The sequence below is a fragment of the Rhineura floridana genome, chromosome 5 (assembly GCF_030035675.1).
Source record: "Rhineura floridana isolate rRhiFlo1 chromosome 5, rRhiFlo1.hap2, whole genome shotgun sequence".
NCBI lineage: Eukaryota > Metazoa > Chordata > Lepidosauria > Squamata > Rhineuridae > Rhineura > Rhineura floridana.
The window spans coordinates 39,832,611-39,858,511 of record NC_084484.1 but is presented as its reverse complement, the minus strand read 5'-3'; positions in this window follow the sequence as shown (position 1 = coordinate 39,858,511).

Here is a 25,901-nt window from a genome sequence, read left to right as displayed (position 1 = left end):
CATCCATTCTACACATGCTCACTGTAGTTTTCATTCCTCATCCATTCTATATATGTGCACTGTGGGAAAGGGAGGAAGGGAATGCTGCTATCAGCATGTATACCACAATACCGGTACAACATTCATCAGGCAAAAAAATAAATAAAATTTTTTGCATGCATCTAAAGGGCGGGAATGCATTGCATGCCGGGATGCCTGTCACATGAGTGGCTGCAACTAGTGCAAAGGTCCTGCAATCTTCCAGGTTCCCAGGCTTGCATACAGATTAGCCCTGGTATTATTTATCACAAAAATTAGCACTAAACATCCATTGTATTTCATTAGCTGGAACCAGCTTTTACATCATGTGAAAGGTCAAATATAATGCGTAAGAAATTGTCGGAATAACAGAATAAAGTGCAATGTGAAAGCAGCCATACAAAAATGTGTATACTAGGAGAAATTCACATTAAGGCTGTAATCCAAGGCACACTTACCTGGAAGTAAGTCCCACTGAATCCAGTGGAGCTTACATCTGAGTAGTATTGCAGCCAAAATGGCTGATGGATTTTCATATGGACTTTAAATTAAAAAATCGCAAAGAGATGTGGAGAACCAAACTTTTAAGACTAGAAAAATGAGAAATGGAGAAAAGCTGAAATTGACAGCTTTGCCCATCCCTAGCACCCGCACAGCCCTAACCTCACCTCTTCCCTCCTGGTAAGCAGCATGGATGCCACTGCCAGGAGGATATTGCTCCAGCTCTACCTCACTGGACAAGCCTCTCCTCAATACATGCAAACCTGTGTCAAAAACATCCTTTTAGGACGCAGCTGACTAAACAAATGGCAGTTTTCTGAAGACTAACAGTTAAGAGTTTAATTGTTTTGTTATGTATATATCATAGTAGTTGTATTTCATATTATACTGTTATAGTATTATGATGGTATAATTTTCCAAACGTTCCTTGTAGGAGAATAGTCCCTATTGTCTTTGTACTCAGACCAGAGAGCTGAACTTGGAAATGCAAACTGAGCACAAAAATGCTCAGTTGCTAGCATTTATCACAAAGCATCTAAAATTGATTCCAACATGCTAATGACGTCTAACATTCCCCTACTGAGAGGCAGTACAAAGGTTTTACAAATGATCCTCTTTAAAATATATTAGTGCTACTCAGCCTTTTGCTGCCAGCTTTTTGTTGTCATTCCTTCCATCCCTTAGGAAACATTAATTCCCACATCCTCCACTAATGTGAACTGGCATAGCACTGAGTTCAATCAAACTTGTGGAGTGGGACTGTCTGCAGCATGGATTATGGTGACTTCACTTGCACTTAAAATGCAAAAGTTGTACTCTTTATGACTTGCATTCTAAATCCACTAGATTTAAAACCATGGCCTGCACAGTGTCCTGAGGTGGAAAGAATGCAAGTTAAAAAGCAAGTAGGTTACATTTCACAAAACTTGTCAGAGTGTTTTGTGGTTGTATTCATTTTGTTCTTATGCTTAGGTAAGCTACACACAGTTTAACTTGCTTAGTTAAGAAGTTGTTAGTGAAGAAAATGTTTTTCACAAAAAATAACTCTGTCTCCTACATACACACACGTACACACTGACACATGTATGGGACCTTTAGCTGAGAGTCCTGATGAGCCATAGGAAGTTACATATGTAAGGAGGAATTAGCAACAAGACAAGAAGCATGGAATAAAAGAAAATTCCATTTTTTCAACATGGATTATTCAGTTCATTTGGCATGGAATAAAAGAATATTCACTAATAGGCAAAAGAACGTACCTATAGCCCACAGATATTTCTACCAAACTTTAAAAAGCAGGGAAATTGGGCAGCTATAGTGAATGCACCAGGGGAGCAGGAGACCTGACAACTCTAAAATATTGTACTGCCCTACAAATTTGTCAAAATGCAAACACCATTTGGGTTGGTCTTTCACAGTCCAATCCACTTCCTGTGTAGCTTGGAAGAATTTGGTAACATGTGCCTCTGAGCATATGGTGAGTGGTGGCAACACCTGCAATCAGCCCAAATAGTAGAAACAAGACATGTGCTGTGCTGATCTTGCTTTAGCAGGGAGGAAGCAACAATATTAAGACAGTTGATATAGTTCAGATAGTCACTTTAAATATATTTGATTTAGTTTGCAATTTTAGTGAAGTTTCCTACAGTAAATCATTTTATTTTTCTTCTTTTTCTGTGAATATGTGAACTACAGCAACACTTTGCAAAATATACACTAAAAAAACTCCAAAAACAATTGTGGAATAATACTCTCCAGTGGACAGGAGGAGTGTCTCAGTTTGTACAAGATAAAACAGCGGGAGGTAAAATAAATTCTAGCAAATTTCTAGGAGTGCTCTATGTTTTTAATTGACCTTGCCCGCCTTTCCTTAAATGAAGTGGTTTAAACTTAGCAAGCTGAAAACATGCATCTTGGGCAGGCCAAGTTTGTTTTTTCCAAAAGCTAGAGTCATTGCTTAAGTAGCAACATATTATAATCCGTCTGATTTTATATAAATATATTAGCATATGTAAATTTTATGCAAATATATGCCCTTTATATTGATAAGTGACCACCCTACTCCTGTTTCTCTAGTTGCTTCCCAATTTGGAGACAATTTCTGATTCTGATTCCTCAAAGGTCAGACTATTTTATCTTCACAATTATGTTTCTTGTGTACTGTACTGACGTAAGTTTGACTATGGAATTTTCTTACTCTCTTTATCAAATGTTGTCCTGCTGCTTTGGCTTGCCTTCATGCAGCCTAAGTACCTTCATGAACAATGTATTGAGTTTCAAGGGTCACTTGATACATAAGGCAGTGGAAACACATTTGTGACAAAGGAAGAAGCAATCAACATATTATGTGGAGTTTCATGTAACTCTTCCCCATACCAGCCACTTGCAATTGGAATCAGAAGCAGAGAAAAAAGGTGGTTGAGAGGTGGTTGATCTATTCTACAACATTGCCATCTTCCAATGGTGGAAAAATCATCTGTATTTTTTCCACTGCTGAGAGAAAAGCATGTGGGGGGGGGGTTGAGAGAGGGGAAATATTAAAGGCAGGGGAAGGGTTAATCATTCCCTTTTTTCAACTACTGAATATAGCCTGTGTTTTCAGGTGTGTGTGTGTTTGTGTGTTTAATGACAGGAAAAAGTTACATGGAATGCCATATCATGTGTAATTTGGCTATAAGGCAGCTCCACATCAAGCATACCTGTATGACTCACACTTTAAAAAAATCTTGTTTGTTGTATCTTTATATTTTAGGTGTAAACTTAAGATAACATAGCTGTGATTCTAAACACATGAGTGAAGAGGCCCTCTTATCCTCTTGGTATGTTCATCCCTCTTCCTGTTCTCTGAGGATCACAATCATTCATTCTTTGAGCTAATAGTTCAGAATCCACTGCCTACAACAGAGATGCAATACATCTCTATACATACTGGGTTCACTGGAACTATAGAATCATAGAATAGTAGAGTTGGAAGGGGTTTATAAGGCCATCAATTCCAATTAAAGCACACCTGACAGATGGCTGTCCAGCTGCCTCTTGAATGCTTCCAGTGCTGGAGAGCTCACAGCCTCCCTAGATAATTGGTTCCATCGTTGTACTGCTCTAACAGTTAGGAAGTTTTTCCTGATGTTCAGACGAAATCTGGCTTCCTGTAACTTGAGCCCATTATTCCATGTCCTGCACTCTGAGATGATCGAGAAGAGATCTTGGCCCTCCTCCGTGTAGCAACCTTTCAAGAAGAATGCTATCATATCTCCTCTCAGTCTTCTCTTTTTGAGGCTAAACATGCCCAGTTCTTTCAGTCTCTCCTTTAGGACTTTGTTTCCAGGCCCCTGATCATCCTTGCTGCTCTCCTCTGTACATGGTTATCCCATTATCCTGACAGGTTTTTTTAAATGTACTGAACTGAACTGGAGCTCAGAACTTCTAGGGAGGAAAACACCTTAAAGAAATGTGTGTGTTCTTTATGGCATTATTTGGTTATTTAAGTTGCTCCATTATCCATAATATTTAACCCCCAAAATGTGATTTTGAAATTCTAGGATGGTAAGGAGGAACATGCAGCCTGTAATCTCTCTTCTAATGAATCATGGCAGATATAATTAAGGATTGTGATGTTGTTTTTTAACTTGATCCTCCCCCCCCCAGCGATCCTTAAATGTAATGTAGATAGAGTAGCCTGGTTCACACGACACCATAAGCCAAATATTGGCTTAGTGAGACTGTATACAGATGTACAGGCTCACAACTGCTTTGCACCTCCCCTGTCCTTTTTTGCTACTTGGCAACATTGAGTTAAGCCAAGGTTACAGCTTATGATCAGCACGGAGAGAGCTTAACCACAAGTCTCAGTTTAGACAACAAGCTAAGTCAAACTGTGACTTAGCACAGCACAGTGTGGCACCACTACAAAAAGTACTGAGGAAGAGCTAAGCAACTGTGAGGTTTTCTCAGGGCGTCTACCTGTTTGTGTGGTCTTTCTAAGCCAAGGCCATATGAACGTGGCCCATGAAGCATTCTTCTGAATGTTCCACCACCTGTCCACAATTAGATTTGGCCAGCTCCATTTCAAGTTTGTTTGCAAAGGCATTCTAGGTATTTGATGAAGTGAGGACAACCTTCCCACAGTCACCTTCAGCCTATATTTTGCCAGCAATTGAATGTTGCAGTCTGTATGGGTGTGTGTTGGGGATGGTATTCATGTGTAAATAGGTATACAACATTGTCCTAACACAAGTAGCCCTGCAATCTTTAGGTGATGAACTGATTAATTAGTCAGCTAAAGCTATTGGTGTTGCCTGCAACTAACAAGTTCATTTAACAGTTATACACAACTCCTTGGCATGCCTCCTGCTACACTAAAGGAAGAGGTGGCAGGCAGAGTCTGGAGCTGGAGCTGAAGGGACACTGTTAATTCACTGTGCCAACAGATTATTGATCTTTTTTTTTTTTAAGGACCCCTATTAATTTGGCAGCAGTTTTTTTTTTAAAGTTATTTTTGATACAACTACTTATTAAAAACTGTGGGGGGCAGGTGTCTTCTTATAAGAAGATGGCAAGGATGTCTTTTCAAAGATAATGCCTGAATAACATGTTTACTCATATGCAAATGTATATGGATCTAATCAATCAATTAATCAATGCATTTATTAGATTTGTTACCCATCCTTCACCACAAAGATTGGAAAGGCCTGGGTTAAGGTGTTGGACTACAACCTGGGAGACCGGGGTTCGGGTTCCCACACAGCCATGGAGCTGACTGGGTGGCCTTGGGCCAGTTGCTGCCTCTCGGCCTCAGAGGAAGGCAATGGTAGAGCCACCTCTGAATGCCGCTTACCATGAGGGCCCTGTTCATGGGGTCGTCATAAGTCGGGATCGACTTGAAGGCAGACCATTTCCATTTTTTAACCTTTATTACCGGGCAATAAATGCAAACATGACTGCAGCATTCTACCAAGTGCTCTTAGTTGCAGTGTGTTTGGGGTGTTAGTTGTAGTTGTTAGATATTTCTTGACTATTTCTCTACTGCTGGGTTTGTTTCTGAAAGAATGTTAGAAGTGGCTGTTTCTGCAGAAATGGTGGCAAGCCGCACCAGGGAAGCGATAACCTTTTATCTGCTTGTCGCCCTCCTCCATGGTCAACATAATTTCAGTTTTCTGACACTTTCATAGAGAGGGAGGGCGGCTTATGGGCTTCCCTTGGTGAATTCTGACTTTTATACTGTGTTGATGTATATGTTTATGAATATTATTCATGTATTTTGCTTTGTAAATTAATTTGATATTTTTATTGTACCTTGTGTATTGTATTGTAAACCGCTTTGAGATCTTTTAGATAGTAAGCGGTCTATAAATGGAAATGATGATGAAAGTCCCAGGGTGTGTTACAACAGTAAAATATACAATGATAAAACAAATAAAACAATTGCAAACATGAAACAAGCGTACAAAGAATTGAAGACAGTTCCATATATAAAACAATGAAAAACAATTCTGCTGGTTTTTTGAAAAATGCTATTTTAAACTACGTTTTAATTGTTTTGTCATGTGTATCATTTTTATGTTGTCAGCCACTCTGGGCTCCCTTTTGGGAGAAAGGGTGGCGTGTAAATGTAATGAAATAAATAGTAAAATACTTGAGGAAATGTGTGTGGCTTCTTCATAGCAGTTATTTATTTACTTCACAAATAAACAAACAAAGCAAGAATAACAACAACAACTGTGTTTTGGTTGGAACCAAAGGCTCAGAATCATTTGATGACACAAAATGACCATTGCCAACTAGTTTTTTCAGTTTTGCTGTCATTTCACATTGAGTGCTAGCTGTTTTGAACAAACAAACTAACAAAAGGTTTGCAGAACCACTTAGGGGGAGAAACATATTCATTCCTAAAAATGAGCTTCAGTGGAAGGAGCTCATTTTATTTTATTTATTTATTTATTTATTTATTTATTTATTTATTTATTTATTTATACCACGCCAAAGGCCCTAAAGGCGGCTTACAAAAAACACAAATATAAAAATACAATATAAAATACATCAATAAAATAATACAATTTACAAAATACAGCTTACAATTTAGAATGTGAAGCAGACAGCTCATACAAAGTTTTCACACCAAACTAAAAAGATGTTTCTTTATCCAGCAGCTGTTATCATTATCCTGATAGAAACTGATGGTATGCAAAGAGAGCATTCCAAGTCTGATGTACTCAGGAGATCCCTAAAGTCTGGTTTAAACTCCTGGATGGACTTGGCTCCTGCTGTAGTTGCTGATGCTCCTTCTTCAAAATCCCTTTCCTTCTTTGCAAAAAACCCTGTAGTTGATAGTATTAAGTCATTGCATAAAATCATTTTCATCAACAATTTTCCATTCTGAATGAATGGCACTTTGTTTATCAAGCAATACATTAAATTAACTACCTCCCTATGAAACATATTGCTGTGCTTATTTCAGAACACTGCTGTCTACTTGGGTCATACACCTGGATGATCAGCAATTCACAAGGACATGAATCATCTAATCACTTATACAGGAATCAAGAATTGTTTCCCCCCTGCATACCTTCAGATCTCTCAGGCTGTAATTCCATTAAAGCCAATGAATCTGATCTAGTTACCCTTAAATTCCATTGCAGTCATAAATTAATAAATGTATAACATTAATTATATTGTATTAACTTTACTCAGAGTAGGCTCATTGAAATGAATGGACCTAAGTTAGTCATGCCAATTAATTTCAATGGTTTACACTGAGTATGGATACACCGTGACCTAAGCACAAGTGTTTTTTCGACTGATTCGGGCCAGAAAAACTATGCCACACCACAGGACTAATAAATTGGTTATATCAGTCCAGATATAATACAGGCCACTCTGATATTAACAAGAAGAAATATAAAATAAAATAGACAAAACTTCCTGCTGGATTGTGCTCAGAACCAGAAGACAGTTTGATGATATTTTTCTGTTTTCATTTTATATTCCATCTTTTACAAATGATGATAAAAAATCCTAATTAAGAATTAGATATATAATTTTCACTTTTCTTACAGTCTATTTATTCAGTTGTAACCTGATTTTAAAAAGAAAAAGAAAAAGAAAAAAGAGATGGCCAAATTATGTGCAACTTATTTAGGAAAACTTGAAAAATGCATTTGCTGCAATCAGCAGCTCTGATATATGAGCTGAGCCCAAGGCACGCAGGATTTCCATATTGTTTTCCATGAGAGGAAGATGCTTAATGCTGCCAATGCAATCTGATCTTCCTTTTATCTCACAGAAGATAATGGAAAGCATTACACATGGATGTCATGGACTGCTATTGTTACACAGTCTTCTGAACTTCCTCATGGCATCATCTTTAGATACTTGCTTCATCAGCACAGGATGCTTGAGGATTTTGATACTGGCACATTCTGATACAAACTAGGGCTGGTCCAAAATGGCATGAAGCAACGTGGTTTGCCTGCTTAGAAATTTGCTATCTGGATCCACATTGTCTTTGGGGGGGGTAGTAAAATCATTTCATTGGACTGTAGAATTGCAGTTAAAAAATGCTGCAACAATGGAAAATGCTTTTACCACTTGTGAGTGTGTGTGTGTGTGTGGGGGGGTTGGACAAGTTTCACCAATGCCATCCAAAGCCTGTTGGCACCATTAGCTGGCCCAGAATCTCAGCAATTTTTTAAAAGGGAAAAACAAATTTCTGGCCCTTGTAGAACCAGAGATATGAGGCAAAATGTGCATGCTCTATTCTTGACTGTAGACACGTGTGCTTGTAAGGCTGCCTGTATTAGAAGACATTGCATAATATTCTGCCTCTTCAGCTCTCCTGTGCAGACGGAAGCAGCAGCAGAGAGAACAAGGAATGACCTCCCACATGTTATTGAATGTTTTTTTCCTCTGTTGCTTGTTAATGCCTAGCCTTAGTCCCAGTCCTTTCCCAAGCTCTTGGGCATACTCCTAAGTAGTCCTCATTTGCTAGGGTAGAAACAGAGAAACATCCATGAAACTAACGAAAACATAAAGGCAGTCTCATCATTACACTAAAGTTTCTCCTTGAATTATTGACTTAGTTTTGTGAATTTTCAGTAGAATCACGGTTTCTCACCAGCCCTAATATAAAGTGACTTGATCTGCACCTCCAAGTCTAATGTGCGGATCACAGCTGTTATCTTTCCCCTTCCACACTTTCTGAATGCTCCAACGTTGTTCGTAGCTCGAAACGTGCATCAGAATACAAAACGCATATTTTGAGAGAGAATTAAAAAAAAAAATTCATGTAGGCTTTTTTAAAAAAATTCACAGATTAATTCAGAACAGGGTGGAATGGATTTATTGGTGAACACCAGCAAATGTGACATAGATTCACCCATCCCTACACAGGAGTGCTCAGAGGCGGTATGCTGTTGGGCTCGCATCTTTGTTGTAGACTTCTCATAGGCTTACGGTTGGCCACAGTGAGAACAGGACACTGGACTGGATGGGCCTCTGATCTGATCCAGCAGGGTTCTTCTTATGTTCTTAGAAGGGGCTTATCCACAACTTCACTAGCAGATATTAAAATGTTACAATCACATTGTGTAATGTAATGTAATAAATAAATAAATAATCATGTATTGCAGGCATGATGCATCTCCACACAAGTTTTAGGAATCACCATATACAGCAGGAATTTCAAAATAATGGCTGGGAAAGAGGCAGACTCTGGATGCATATCAGGGAACATTCCAGAGGAAGAAAGAAAAATCACAAACATTTCAGTGACTGAATCAATGCTAACAATCAGCTGTAACACCGCTGCCTCAATTTCCTCTGCTTCTAACATAACAAAATGCCTCTTTTTTATTGGGGGGAAAACATGTTTTCTTCTACCGCCTGCTGATATCACAACTATGGAGCTTCTATATACACTGTTGTTGATATTTTAGGATTAAGAGCTCCCTTCACTGCAGGGAGGAAGAAAGCTACACTGGAGGAGACAAGAATGCCAAAGTGGAAACTCCCCAATGATATATTAATTATCTCACTGGAGGACAATGAAAGAACAGATGTCACAAAAGGAAGCAATAAGTTGGAAGAAGGGGAAATGCCCATTCATATTATCTGAGGAGGGGGGAAATTATTACTTGTCTCTGCCTCCTGCATTATGCTTTACCATGTCATAACGCAAACTTCAGATTATCTAGGAAAGGTGTAGTTATGTTGCCAAGTTCATAATTACCTGGTTCAGAATACAAATCTGTACCACTTATAATACTCGGCTGTATTATTGCTGGAGTGACATTTCCCTCTCTGCCCCCCAAAAACTTTTCTGGCTTGGAATTCATGAGATTTTGTGCATGGATGATTAGGGTTCAGCAGATAAGATGCCCAAAGCCATCTGCTTTATAGGCTCACATGCCAACATTCTTTAATGTTACCCTTAGGTTTGGACAAGAAATTTGGTTCAGTTCACATTTAAAAGTGAACCTGCTTAATTTACACTTCCCGAAACAATATGTGAACTGAAATGCAAGAATCCTTCTGAAATTCGCACTTCACCAAATTTTGCAGTGCAATTGTCCAGCTAAGTAATGGGTACAAAAGTGCATATGCTAGGGTAAATTGTGAAAATGCAGATACTAGTGAAAATAATATACAAAAGTGAATTATATTAAGGGGAATTGGTTTGCAAAAAAAGTGTATATATTAGGCAAAACTGCATACAACAATATGTATATTGGGAGAAATTCATTCCAAAATGCGAATGAATTTTCAAAATCACAAACTGATATGGAAATGTGAAGAACTGAACTTACAATCGGAAAGATGAGAAACAGAGAGAAACTGAAATCGACAGATTCACTAATCCCTAGTTATCCCTTTACTCTTGACAAAGCTCTTATTGATTTCCATGAACTTAAGTGAAATACAACGCCAGCTGTTTGCTTAAGGGCACATGCATACTCTTGCTTTAATATTAAAGTCATTTTAAACCACCCTTCATCTATAAAAACACCAGGATGGTCCTTGATGAAACTCTTACTGATTGTGTGCTATCAAATACATGTCGTAGACCACTTGACCAGGCAGTCTGGTGAGTATCTTATTTTTTTGTGTCATTCTCCCAGATTGCTTATCCCAAAGCTTTTATATATAACTATCGGTTATTTATTTTTAATAATATTTAATAATGCTTAATATACATGATTGCTAAGTGGTTTACATAAGATGATAAAACCAAAATATGAACACTTGCTACAAAATAACGCAATAAAACAATACACAAAGCAATAAAAACAGAACACTGTTTTTGTTTTAATAATCCAGGGGAAATGTGCATAAAAAGATGTGGTTTCATTTAAAAGTAACTACAATTTCTATCTCCCAGACTTCATGTGGGAGGGTGGAAGGCCTACTTCCTAGACATCATAAGCTGGCATTCCACTGTTTGTGGTATAGCCAGCAAGGAATCCTCTAAAGATCTTAGTGATCAACCAGAGATGAATAAGGAAAGGTAGCCTGCTAGGTATCCTGATCCCAAGTTGTTATGCTTGTTGTCTGTCATCCAGATCTAAAACTCTCTCAGGTATTTGTTTTAAAAGTGTGGGTTGAATTTCCAAAGTGCTCTCCTGTACCCTGCCTAGTGCTGGGAAGTACAATTCCAAAGGACAATATATATGTGCATAACACCGGTAGTACTCTCACTCTCTCTCTCTCTCTCTCTCTCTCTCTCACACACACACACACACACACACACACAAACACCCTTTAGCCACTTTAGAACTCACCTAGAGGCTTCAGCATAGGCAACACACAAATTTAAAAATAAATAAATGGATGTTTCAGATCTTCTCTGAGGATGGAGAAAGTGATCCAACCTCAGAAGTAGAGATGCAATCTTGTAAGGTCCCTACAGTCACCACAGAAACATCTGCACCCTTTGACATTATGATGCTAGAGCTCTGGAATTGGTACATCAGCAAAAAGGGTGTATGTCAGCTGGGGATGGAATATGTTGGCCTGTTTCAGTTGGAAAGCATTCCATCAACCTAACATGCTGGTATTGACTGCTTTCACACTGCACTTTATTCCATATTTCTGATGATTTCTTACCTGGTAATTTGCACATTATATTTGATGTTTCACACAACGTACAAGTTAGTTCCGGAAATCTAGTGGAATGTAGTGCAAGTTTAGTGCTAATTTCCATGGTAGATAATACCAGAATTAATCCATTTTCAAGGTTGGGAATCCAAAAGATGGCAGGAGATTTGCGCTAGCAGTCTGTCACATGACAGGCATCCAAACTTCATCTCTCTAGCTTAGTTATTTTTCTGTGTTTTTAAACTCGTTTCTGCCTGTGCCTGTTCCCTGTTTGCCATCGTTTGCCTTTCGTGAGTCTTCCTTACATTGTTTTTCTGAGTTTGTCCTCTGATCTGTGCCTTGGAAGTCCCGTTTTTTCCCCATTTCTCCCCCCTCCCATGGAGCCAGACAGCTGCTAAAAGATCTTACCTGCCTTTTTCCTCTTTTCTGTGTTCAGTTTACTCCAGCTAGTTGTTGGGCTGTGACCCATAGGCATTACTGTCTCTAGTAGTTTTCCATAAAGCCTGCAAGTTTGGAGAAGTAACACTGTTATGTCTTTGCTGGCTTGAGAGCAGACACTCCAAGGCCAGCCGTTGTCATGGTAACGTGAGATAGCAACTGGGAAAGTTCTAACAGAGTCTGTAAGTTGTGTCTTCTGTATATTGCCTCTGAACTGAGAGGTTGTCTTCTGTGTTTACCTTTGGAGAGAGATGTACCAGAAAGGGGGGGTGACTGAAGAAACTCTACATGTATTTACTCTTAAGCCTGTTGGCCCTAATGTCTTAATAAAGACTCTTAACCTGATCTAATGCATCTGAGAAGTTTCTTGCTCAACTTAACTCCAAAGTAACGTATGCTGTGTCACGCAAGAACCGCCACCATCAACAGGGTTATGGGCCCAGATCCACAGCGCGTTACACAAGAGTAAGTTGCTGGTCTGAACGGCAGACGGAGTTCCAGAGAGGGCAGCTGGATTGATTGTGCCAGACAGAGGTGAGCAGGATGGCTGTAAACATGTCTGGAGGCTTGCCGATGGAACGACTTAATGAAAAGAATTATGGCAGTTGGAAGCCAAGGATGCGTGCTTTCCTAGTAAAGGAGGATTTATGGGAAGCTATTGATGGAACACCCCCTGCACCCCTTACAGCGGCTTGGACTAGGAACGATGAGCGGGCTCAAGCTTTTATTATTCTGGCTCTATCAGACTCTCAACTTCTACACGTGAGAGATGTTACAAACGCCAAACAGATGTGGGACCGGTTGGAAGGCATTCATGTGCAACAGACCGCGGGATCTAAGTTGTGTTTGGCAAGGAAGCTGTACCAGATGCGCTTCACGGGTGAGTGCGAAATGAGTGAGCATCTCATGGAATTCAGGCGCCTATTTGCTGAGTTGCAGGATCGAGGCATGGAACACTCTGTCCTTCAGAAGACCTATTTGATCCTGGCTTCACTCGATGGGTCTTGGAATAATTTTGTTATGGGAATCGAAGCCATGCCCGATGGAGGCCTGAACGTTGAATTTATTGAAGAAAAGCTGACCCAGGAATGGCAGCGGAGAAAGGAGGCGAAAAGTGCTGTGCCGAAGGAGGCAGTCGGAAGCAAGCAGGAACCGCAGCAGCTAAAGGCTTGTTTTGTTTGTGGAGCTCGTGGGCATCTTCAGAGAGACTGTGCAGTCAAGTGCAACTCCAGGGACAGAGGCTGGAAACAGGGAAGTGTGAACTTTGTTTGTAAACAGAAGTCTCAAGATGTAGGACCTGTTAACTGGATTCTTGACAGCCGTGCGAGCCATATATTAATCACAGACAGGAGTTTGTTTTACACTTCAGAAGATGTGCAGGACTTTGTTTTACTTGCGGATGGATCGCAGAAGAATGTGGAGGCTCGAGGACTGGTGAGATTTGATAAACTTGGAATACTGTCAGATTGTTTGTTTGTACCAGAACTGTCTCATAACGTATTGTCAGTAAGAAAACTGGTGAATTCTGGGTATTGTGTGACGTTTGACAGAGGGAAATGTTTTGTGCAAAGAAGAGGCAAAGTTGTCTGTCAGGGTTTCATGACACAAGGGCAGTTTAAAATGACCATGGGTGTGAAGTGTGCTGATGCCTTGAGTTTAATGAGGTGGAAAGAGAATGACGGTCAGAGCTGTAAGAAGACAGCTGTTAAAAGCTCACAGCCACAGTATTCATGTAATGCAGTCAGGCTGATGTCTGAAAGAGTGCATCGCAGCCGAGTTTACAAGCCACAGGGTAAGAGACGTGGCAAACGTGCACCCAGAGCACCACAAGGATTTGTTTGGATGCCAGAAACACAGCAATTAATCCTGAGTAGAAGCATTAAAGTTGCAGAGAAGCCTTGGGATCAAAGGCAAACAGTCATTCTCACAGGGTCAAGTGACACACAAGCACAAACACAAGCACCGACATTGACATTTAAGCCAAATCTTGACATAAAAGTGGAAGGTACACAAATTCCCCTCAGGGATGCTTTAAATGACCTCATTTGTGGGAAACGAAGATCGAAGAAACGCAAGGCTGAAGAAATGGAATCTGATCAAGCTGTGCCAAGCACAAGCACAAATGGGGGGGCAGAGAGAGCAGAAGCCCTAGTGCCTTTAAGACGTTCTACACGATCAAACATAGGGAAACCGCCTGAAAGATTTACCAGCCCAGGTATGCATAAACAAGTTGAAATGGATCCTGAGACATTGTATTTGACTTGTGTACAACCAAAGTTTGATTGAATAAAGTTCTAGCTAAATGTACAGAGATGTTCTGAAATGTACTGCAATGTATTGAGATGTAATTTGGATATGTATGATGCAATGTAAAGTATTACTGTATTCCAATGTATTGTGGAGATGTATTGCTAAACATTATGTGTATTATGCAGTCTTAATGGAAAAAGGGGGGTGTGACCCATAGGCATTACTGTCTCTAGTAGTTTTCCATAAAGCCTGCAAGTTTGGAGAAGTAACACTGTTATGTGTTTGCTGGCTTGAGAGCAGACACTCCAAGGCCAGCCGTTGTCATGGTAACGTGAGATAGCAACTGGGAAAGTTCTAACAGAGTCTGTAAGTTGTGTCTTCTGTATATTGCCTCTGAACTGAGAGGTTGTCTTCTGTGTTTACCTTTGGAGAGAGATGTACCAGAAAGGGGGGGTGACTGAAGAAACTCTACATGTATTTACTCTTAAGCCTGTTGGCCCTAATGTCTTAATAAAGACTCTTAACCTGATCTAATGCATCTGAGAAGTTTCTTGCTCAACTTAACTCCAAAGTAACATATGCTGTGTCACGCAAGAACCGCCACCATCAACACTAGTTTCCCCTGGCTGCTTTCAGACATGAGGCTTATTGTGTGTGATAGATGCTGAAGTTGCTTTTCAAGTCTTTTCTAGTCCTTTTCTATTGTCTTTTAAGCTCTCCTTCTCTCCTCAGTCTTATTTTACCTAAGCCACAACATTTTGTGACCACTGTTTTCCCTTTCCCTCAGTGCTTTGTTCCTGCCTCTTTCTTTTTAGAATTTTTGCTTTCTTGCTGTTTTTCTTGCCTTTTTCACCTGATCCTAGTCTCTCCCATTGCAGCACCATGGAAAACATTTGTGCAACATGCCGGTATATTAGGTACTGCAGTGTGAAAGGAACTGTAGACATTGGGACAGAAGCACTACCATTTTAATATGTTAAATGAATGCAATAAGCCCCATGTGTGAAAGCAAATTGAAGTTTGTTCTTTGTCCACTAGCAGCTGCTTTTACCGATCCATTTTTCCCTTGCAAAAAACAGTGATATAAATATTGATATTTTGAAAGGAAATATTGATATTTTGAAAGGAAATAAGAATAAAATTATATTTCTTAATATCAATATTTTAGAGGAATATATATAATCCATTTTCAAAACTAGCAGCAGAAAATTGCTAAATAAAAATCCAGTCTGCACCTATAGAGAATAAGCAAATTAATGGAAAATTCAGAACCATTGGGTGGAATTCTAGCAGAACCCTAGTGCCAGACAAGGGTAGAAGGGAAAAGGCTTGGATCTGAAGGACTGGAAGCCTTCCCATTTCCTTAAAATCCACCCCTCCACATGGGGCGGGACCGAGTGAAGTCATTAAGCAGGATACATTAAGCATCAATCACAGTTGCTTGGAGCATACAATTAAAAAAAAAATCTGATTGGAAATTAAGATAGAAATCATAGCTAAAAGATGGAGCCTGGGTAGGGAACATTTAATCTAGCCTACTTGCTTTTGGCAAGGCCAGTCACCAGAAGGCCACTGTAGGAAGAAAGGAGCCTAGTGTTGTGGAGATTGTTAGATGGGAGCATTTGGGAGTAAAGATGGATGCCCCTGAAAGCTGCAATTCTAAACACACTTACTAAGGGACTAAGCCCCATAGAACTCAACAAGGCCCGCTGAACAATGGCCCAGAACTGCATAAGGGCGGACCAGTCTAGATGTATGCACAAGAAACGTTCCATACTCTCCGGGATCTTGCCCACTGGCCAACAAGACCCGCTGAACAACGGCCCAGAACTGAGACTGCATAAAGGGGCGGACCAGTTGAGATGTATGGTCAAGAAAAAAGATAGGCAGAGCCTCACGGCCGAATAAAGCAGGCCTAGGTCTCGTGAAACCTAAAAGTAAAGTGCCATGCAAGAGAAGGGGACAAAATGAATAGTCTGATCAATACAAGTTTTATATTCAATTCACAGAGCAGTTTGAAGCAGGAGTTTCATGTATGCAGATACTCTGCCCACTCTCCCACTTCTAAAAATGGTGCATATTTTAAGTGTTTGTTCCCTTCTTTCTATATATACCTGTTTCCAAGGGGGAAAAAAAGTTTTTGCTCAGAAAAGCATTTTTAAACTAGTATATCTGCCTGCTCAATTCTTACTATTAAAAAGGCATTAGTTTGCCTTTGCAAAATGCTTAACCTTTTTGTAGGCAGGAGAATATATAGATCTGTTTTTATTTGCCTCAGCATTCTGTCTCTCTGTGTGGCATTTAAATAATTAAGCATGAACTATAATCTAGTAATGCCTTTTTGAGAAGCAAATTTCTTGCTTATCCTGTCTGTCTTTGGGAGTAAGAGATGTCATTTTAATTATAATTTGCACATTCCGCCAGATAGCAGAAAGGTAAATGAGGTGTTCATAAAACTGACCTTAATGGAATTCCCAAGCCTGGACTCTGGTTTGTGCACTGCAGCTTCATTTAATCTTGCTCTTTAAGTCATTCCAATTTAGAGCATTTGTCAGGCATTCTGCTTCATTTTAAATTTCCTAACAAATGTTGGCATTCCATATTTAACACTAATAAATGTAAATGTACTGCCTTCAAGTCGATCCTAACTTATGGTGACCCTATGAATAGGGTTTTCGTGAGGTTGAGAGGCAGTGACTGGCCCAAGGTCACCCAGTGAGCTTCATGGCTATGTGGGGATTCGAACCCTGGTCTCCCAGGCCATAGTCCAACATGTAAACCACTACACCACACTGGCTCTCTTAACACTAATAGGAAAGAAATATTTGCCAAAGATTTAGAAATGGATTTTCACTTTTTCTTTCTCCTTAAAGGAAAGGTGTGGGGAGGGGAACCTGCGCTCTTGGCCTAATTTCATGAGCACGGGAAGTTGGGGGAAACCCACAGGGAGAAAAAATTAGATGGGGGGCCAGATGAGACAGATGGAGCAATGAAAGAAGAGGAGAAAGCCTCTTGACTGGGATCAGTCCAGACCTCTGGCACAGAAGGGGGAAATGGGGTGGATTGAAAGCCAAAATGAGCAGAGTGAGGAAAGTGGGGGAGCCCTGTGAAAGTTCAAATCCGGGTCAAGAGTGACCTGTTTCTACCCTGGCAGCAATCTGGCTGGGGCAGAACAGGAAGAAAAAGAGAATGTAAATGGAAACATGAAGTCACTGGTAAAAATATTATTTTTCATCCAGGGCCACATTCCCTTGGGGGTAATCTGTGTGTGTGTGATTGGTAGTATGCCAGAAGTGGGCAAGGTCAGAAAGAAATGGGGCAGTCCCCCTTTTCTGTCTCTCCAGCTCTGTTCAGAATACCAGATATCAACATGAGTGCCCTTGGGGGGGGCACAAGCTGACCCCACCCTCAATGTCCCTGTACACATTGGCCTTCAAGCACTCTATCCCTGATCTTCCCACATTGAACAGGAAGGTCTAAAGGGGGCTACTAAGCATTTACAACCGAATGTGCTTAGAGTCTCCATGCTACTGACAAGGAAAGGTTTGTTAATAAGCATAGGTTTCTAAGCATCTTCAGCTGCACACATTTCGGCCATGTACATGCTATACATTTAATTCACTAATAGGCAAAACACGGTTGAAGTTTAAGAAACATACGTATAGCCACAGATATTTCTATCAAACTTTAAAAAGCAGGGAAATTGGGCAGCTAGAGTGAATGCACCAGAGGAGCAGGAGACCTGACCTCCTCTTGCACTGCCCTACAAATGTGTAAAAATGCAAACACAATTTGGGCTGGTCTTTCACAGTCCAATCCACTTCCTGTGTAGGTCTGGGAGAGACTCCTGCCTGAAACCCTCAAGAGCTGCTGCCAGTCAGTGTAGACAATACTGAACTAGATGGACCAATGGTCTGACTCAGTAAAAATCAGTGTCCTATGTTCCTTAAAATACTGACAGTCTGGAGGTGTCCTATGTTAAAGAAAGGACTGGGGAGATGATGACCTTGTGGGAGGTAGCTTGGAGGCATGAAGCCAATGAAAAATGTGCACAGTGGATGGGACATTCTTAGGATAAACAGGGGTTGAACATCTCATGTGTGTGCAATATATTAGTAGAATGTGACGAAATGGCTGAGATTTGTACATATCTGCCATGAACAGAACACCCCAGATATTTTGCTGTCCAAAGAAAGGAAAAGATCCCCCATATATGAACCTGATAAAACCTATTTATTCATACTTCAACACTGGTGATGACAGTGTTCATCACCACAAATGAGGGAAGCAGAGAAGCTAAGCAGCTGAAGGGTAGGTCAGGTGGCACAAACAGGTATGTCCTTGAACACCTCACCAACCCTCCTCTCCCTTCGGCATCTGCCGCCTGAGGCATCCACCCCATTCTGCCCAATAGGGCAGAATGAGAATTGTCAAAAGGACAGAAGACTGATGGAGAAAAACCTAAGTTTGTGCGATATGGCATCCCTCAGTACTTAGCAAGGGTGGGAGATAAATCCTAAACACTCTGATTATGCATAAATAGTTCAAACAAGACAAGGACTGTTCAAGCTTTTTCAGCTTGCTGCTTTGGCAATCATAACCGAAGGAATTTTTAAAAACAACTTGGTATTTACTGAATTAGTGTCCAGAAATATCCCCCCCTCCTCTGTGCAGGAACAGCAGCTTTAAAAAAGAAGAAGAAAACTTTCAAAATAAAGTATAAAACAGCCTTTTGGCTTATTCTAACATTTAATGGGCAAATACATTTGTTTCCAGTAGCATTCCCAATGACACAGGAAGGAAAGGAACAGAAGCAAACAATAGTTTTCCCAGCAAAACTGTAAAAAAAAAAAAACTGTAAAAAAGACAATCAGCCCACCATAGTTACTCCAGTGAAAGTTGCCTAAACCAAAGACAAACATGAAAAACTGATAAGCACTTTTGGTGATGGATCCCAGAAAGAAACCCTGAGAGCAAAACCCTGAAGCAACATCACAACCAGTTAGCGCTGTTATGGAATGGTTGTCCTTGGCAACCATGTAAACATCCTACATTTTCCCAAATGGCATAGCAAACACACAACACATTCAAGTGGTCAAAATGCTGATACATGGGTGAACTGTTTGCACAGAATTATACAGACAGCCTCAAACTTGATCCTGCAACTTTATTTTTGGTATAATTGGGCATTTCCTCACTTCTGGGACTCTGACAGAATATGTCATTTTAACTACAGACAATTACAGTGGAGTTGCTAATGAGAATTTAAAGCTTTAACTAGTTCAAGCAACATGAAAATCGGAATAGAAATAAGAAGGTATCACAGCATAAATGGCATGAAATTACAGGATACAACATCAAGTAAAAAATATCAGCTAAACAGAAATAGAATATACAAGATAATATTCTGCTGAATTTTCATGAGATTCAATTTTTGTTAGATTGCCTTCCCTTGAATGAGCGGTGCAAGCCTTATGGTAGAGTCTGCAAAAAGATCAAAACATACAGGCTTTCAAGCTGGTGTTGCATTCAAGAATGCCATCCAACTACAATTGTACACAAAGATAATTCACAAATGCTAGTGGAGAAAATGAAGGACTTGTAGATTAGTAATTGTGATTTCTGACTAAGATGCTTCTTTGGAATTTACCATCCAGTAAGTTTGTTGCTAATACAAACCTATATGCTATTACTGTTCCAAGGGTAAGATTATCACCCTTACCCTTGGGACAGATCTGTGACTCACATTCGTTGTGTTTGGGATCTTTACAATCTACTGCACTACCCCACTTCTATTCATATTAGTAATGATACAAAGCATTCAGGCATGGTGGCTGGGAGGAGGTCCTTATAGTTTGCATATGTACATCAGTTTAGAGCATATAAACAAAAATGGCATTTTTAATGATACACTGATACATGCAACAATAGGCACGGGGAAATCAGGGGAAAAACAAAAAGATGCACATAACTTCTTTGCTCTAGGCCTGCAGTGATCTAAGCTGTCTGAGATTTCACCTAAGTCTTAAAAAAATAGTTAAATCAGAATTAGGGTTGCCATATTGCCCGGATAGCCGGGTTTTACCCAGATTCTATGCATGCCACCCGGCGCCCGGCTACCCCCTTACGTGGCCCGGATTCTCAGCTTTAATTTTTACAAAAATTAAGTTTCTAGGTGGTCTGGTTCTCGAGATATAGATAAAAATGTCAGCCACCCCCTCGACTGTTAAATCTTTCTTTAAACAGTACTGTACTATAGCACTTTGTAGCTTTAACCCCGCCCATTCAGCATTGCAGCCAATCAGGGATTGTGTTTCAGTTTCATTGACCTAGTGTCTAGAAAACAAAATGGTGGTTTCACCCACCCACCCCCGTTTATCTGAAAATCTCATAAATTGGGTAAGTATATACATTTCAGTTTTTTTTTCCTCTTGTGTGCAGGAGTCAGAGCTTGGGCAGTGTTTTGAAAACCTTCCCAATACTTGCTTTTTGTAAAAGCAATGCTAATCCCATATGCCCAAAGTAAATCCCATTTAATTCAATAGGACTTACTTTGAGTAGACACGGTTATGAATGTGCTGAAAATCAATGGGACTTTGGAGTGAATGTAAAAAAGAATTATGTTTGTGTTCAAACTCTTTCTGTCTCCAGTCCAATTTTAAAGCAAGTAGGCGGGGCTTACATAGGTATTACAGTTTTTATTCTGTAGGAAAGTAATACTGATTTTTCTGCAATGACCAACTGGTTTGACAATAAACTATTATATGGGCTGTATGTATTTATACATCTGCTGTGTGTACGTGTGCGTGTATGGAGTCTTTCCAACGCCCCTGTGAGGTAGGGTTGGAAACCAATGCAGCTCACAACAAGAAATAAAGCCATTTAAAATCCAATGACCATAAAACAAGTATAAACAGTTGCAAAACAGCGTAAAGTGGCATGATTCGGAATTTTGGGTTGTGTGAATGAAGTTGCTTATCACTTGAGGTTGCAGTTTTGTCCCTGTTTGAGTAAGCCCCACTGAATACGTTGGGACTTGCTTCTGAATAAATAAACTTAGGATTGCACTATAAATATCTTTACAGTTTGTGTAAATAATAAATATATTTGATAGTCATGCTTATATACATATTTCTTCATTTATCCTATTTTTGGTTTTTGGTTAGGAATCCTGACTGGTTGTGAGATGCTTAGTTTTTTGCCTTACTCATAGGAATCTTCTTGTGGTTGGTATGGTATTACATTTAGGAAAGTGTTACTGCCTTCTGTGTTTTTTTTTCCTATTTGCATTTCACTTATCTTTAACACTCGGTTACAGCCATAGAAGCAACAGCAGCATATGCAAGATAATTAACTCCCATTAGTGATAAGAACAAGAATTTATAATTATTATTTCAATTAAAACAAGAGGCTTATCAATACTTTGAAGAGGACCAGATATTTATTTTCTTTCTGAGGACTGGGTCTTTCATGATGCCCTGTGTGTGGGGGGGAGCAGGAGAGTAGTCCATAAGACAGACATCCTGGCATTGGTAATCTAATTAGCAAGGTATGTGTGGGGTTGTTGCACACTTCCAGGCCCAGTTTCATTTTGAGTATGGAGGTGGAACCTGTGTAGATGTGGTTGAGAAATTTTGAGTTAAGCAAAGCTCTGCTTTTATAAAACCTAAGAAACATACAGATACTTTGAATGTCTGAGTGCCTGCACTAGTGGAATACTGGAGGAACTTGTAAAACTTGCTGCAACAGTATTTAGAACCGAGCATGTGGTGTGAAAGACTCCTTTTCCTAACATTTTGGCTTGTTTTTCTCCACCCACCACATCTCTGAAATATATTGTATATGTTATGGTTAACCGTGCTGCTGCCCTGACTTACTTTATATTTGTTGCTATTTTATGTTTTTATTATGTTTTTATATTGATTGTGTATTTTTATTGTTTTTATTATATTTGTAAGCTGTGGTGAGCTCTGTTTTTAACAGCAAAAGGGCAGGATATAAATTCTCTTAATCAATCAATAAATACTCCATAGTGTTGGAAACTAGAGTCTAGGCATTTAAGGCTGAAAATGTTGCTTTAAAAAAAAAGATTTCTCACATCTTTCCCCAGTTTTGGGTGGTAATTCCTAGGCACAAAAACAAAACAACTGGACAATCCAAATATTAATATGCAAATATTTGCATAATATGCAAATAATTTGCAAATAATTTGCATAATATGCAAATTAACCTGCCCGGATTTGTGGAACTGGAATATGGCAACCCTAATCAGAATCTACACTGAAACCATACCAAACAGCAAGGTTTGGTATTTCTAACTCCACTTTATGGAAAAATGTTCTCTTTTTAAAAATGATGATTTTAGAGGGGAGGAAATTGCTTTCGGCCTCTTGATCAATCAGAGTTAGGGCTTAGTGTCATTTGCAGATCTAGGACTAGCCAATGGGGAAGTTCGCTTTGAGGTTCGTCCTTCCAAGTGTTTTGCCAATCACTAAGGTCAGATGGGAGTGTAAGGGATTAACCATCTTCCCCAGCAAAGCTTTCCTTAAGATCATCTCTTAGTTAGGCAATTAGGTGTCTGTGGCCTCATCTCATGTGTTTGAAGGAACAATTAATGTGTGGCAGCTTCTTGGGGTGCATTTGATGTTTTCTGGAAGATATCTAATCTAGTGTGATCTCATGGGAATATTGGGGTCAATTTTAATTTATGGATAGCTGATGTATCAAAATGTATATCATTCACAGTATAAGACAAAGGAAATTCTGGTTCTTTTTAACTCAAAGTGCATTCATATACCAAGTGCTTGGGTTTTGGACATAAGTAGGATTTATTGTGCCTTGGTTGCAGAAAGAATTTCTACAAGAGGGGCAGACTCCTATTATTCATGTCACTGCACGTCTGTTGCCAACAATGGAATCCAGTTGCTGGATTGAGATAGCAATCTTCCAAATCAAATCTGAAGCTGTGTTGGATGGAATAACCAAAAGTGCCTTCATCATGCTGAAGTCACACCACTTTATAAGCAGGGGTGTATTTAAAACAGAGTATAGTATCTTGGGGGCTAATTAAGCTTCAAGGCCAATTATATTTAAAGCATGAGAATATTAGTTAAATGGGACTTGATGGATAAGCTTCACACCAATCTTGTCACCCAAGCTGAAAACTTTGTGTGGGAAATATAGGGTGACTTTGCCACTTGAACTCTCTGCCACACCATTTTCACCACTGCAGCATGGTGAGAGGAGATTGTCCCTGCTCTTCCCATCATTATGTCAAGTGCCCTTCAGGTAAAGCCCTTTTCTGCAGGGAAAGCCCTGCAGCCTGGCCACTACTAGTGCAGAGCTTGGAACAAATCACTTGTAATTAATTACTTTTTTGAGGAATGAATGGGTAATTCCTTTATATTTTGATTGTCATAGAACTAGGAGTAATTTTACTACATTTTTAGAGTAATTGTAATGTTTCCAGCATTACTCTGGGGCATTACTCGGGGGGGGAAGCAGGGGAAGTCTTCTGCCTCTCTGATTTGTGGATGAAAATCATGTGCCTCAAACTGGGCTTCTGTGCAGCATTGTTCTTCCCTCATGCTCTGTGGGTAGGTAGGAGGCAATGAGGGAGGAGGTGGAGAGTGAGACGGGGTGGAGTGGAAAAAATAATTGTTTAAAAAAATGGATGGTGGTGGCGATGAATGGAGTGGAGGGAGAAAGGAGCCGGAGGGCAAGAATATGGATAAAGGAGGAGAAGGAGGCAGCAGCAGAATAGAGATAAAGAACTGTGGAGGTGAAAGATGACAACCTGTGTGTGTGTGTGTGTGTGAATACTGTGTTTGGGAGTTGGTTAAGTGAGAGAGATTATGCTTGCTGGCTGAGTGGGGGGGTGCACTTGGTTTGACATACAAAGAATTCAGTTGTGGCCTCTGCCTCCCTCCCCACCTCCCTTACCAGCAGAGAGACCACCACTGCTATCTTATGGATAAAAGGAATTATTCTACTACCTCTGTGTCTGTGAGTTTTTTTAATGTTGCTTTAGGCTACTTAGATGTGCAGCAGCCAAGGCCAGCACCTTGTAGGCTTTTTTTTATAAAGTAACTGAAATGTAATTATAGTTACTTTCAGAGCAATTGTAACGGTAATTACTACTTTTTTGGGCCATGTAATTGTAAATGTAATTTATTACTTTTTAAAAGTAATCTTCCAAGCTCTGTGCTAGTGTTGGTAGCAGTAACCTGACCATCCTCCAGCAGAGTTGCTGCTGCATACCATGATGGAGAGAGCGAGAGGCAAGGTGGAATCAAGGTTGGTGCAGTGTGTCATGCTGCCCTCACCATCACCTTCCTTCCCCCCTCCCCCATATGCAGCAGCAACTTGACTGGAAGGAGGTTAGGTAAGTGACACAGCCACACTACACCACCCACTACTGTTTGATAGACAAGAAAGGCTTGTCACTGGCCTGATGCATCTTGACAACTTGGAAAGCCCTTGGATAGTGGGTTGAATGCAATCTAACTTAGTTGCACTTAGATCCCATGAAAATAAATGGGACTGAAGTTGGCCCCAATTAAAAACTTTCCACATGGATTTCAATTGGCCTTAATGTGAGTAACTTAAGTTAGATCTAACCCAGTATCCTTATATTTAGGAAGAAAATTTGCAATGTATACTTCTTTCTTTCCTTTTCTCTTTTTGTGTCTTGGCAGTCTTCTTTTGTTCTGTGTCAGGAAAGCTAGCCAGCCAACTGTTCGTATACAATTTGTCTAAACCAAGTGCTTTGCAGACCAAACTATGCAGCAGTGTTCTCCAATTCCAGGAGGGAGGGAGCAGCTTTGTGAGACACTTGTCTCTGCTAAGCCTAAGGAAGATGGCAGGATGTGGAGGAGACAGCTGTGTTGTGACTAGCAGCAGTTCTGTAGGCTTGTAAATGCTTAACATAAAAGCCTGTAGACTTATTTGCCTGCAAGTTGGCATATTTCTTACCTAAAGACACCTTGCTCATGTCTGCAATTTAAAGACTGCCCACAGAATACTAAAGAAAGTTAAGTGATTCCTGTTTTATCCACCCCAAAACATCAAAGTCTGTCCTTGTGGTAGAACTGCTGTAACTTTCATTCTGAAAATTGGCAGGACCATCCCCAATTAAGGGGCAATCGTGCCTGCAAATTTCACCCAATTCAGCAAAAAAATAAATAAATACAAAGTTATAGGTTAAATCAAAGTTAAATCAAAATTTAAAGGTGCCCCACACAAAACCCCTGGATATATTTGCCTGTAATTTGGCAGGCTTAATTCACTGTAGAGGGACTAGTATGCCTATCCATTTCATCCACTTCTGTCAAAAGGGGAAAAATTATAGCCTTTTTATTTCCCTGTAATAATAATAAATAATAACAACAACAATAATAATAATGGTGATGATGATGATGAAGGGGAGGACTTAAACAGATCCCCAATACTGTTAGAACTGCCCTTGCATGGAAACCACTGCAGTTCTGAAATTTGCCAGAATTCATTCCTATGCCTGCTAATTTTATTTACTTCTCTCAAAAAGACAAAAAAAAATATAGTTTTTTTTAAAAAATAGTGAAAGGGGTCCACAGAGAAGTGGA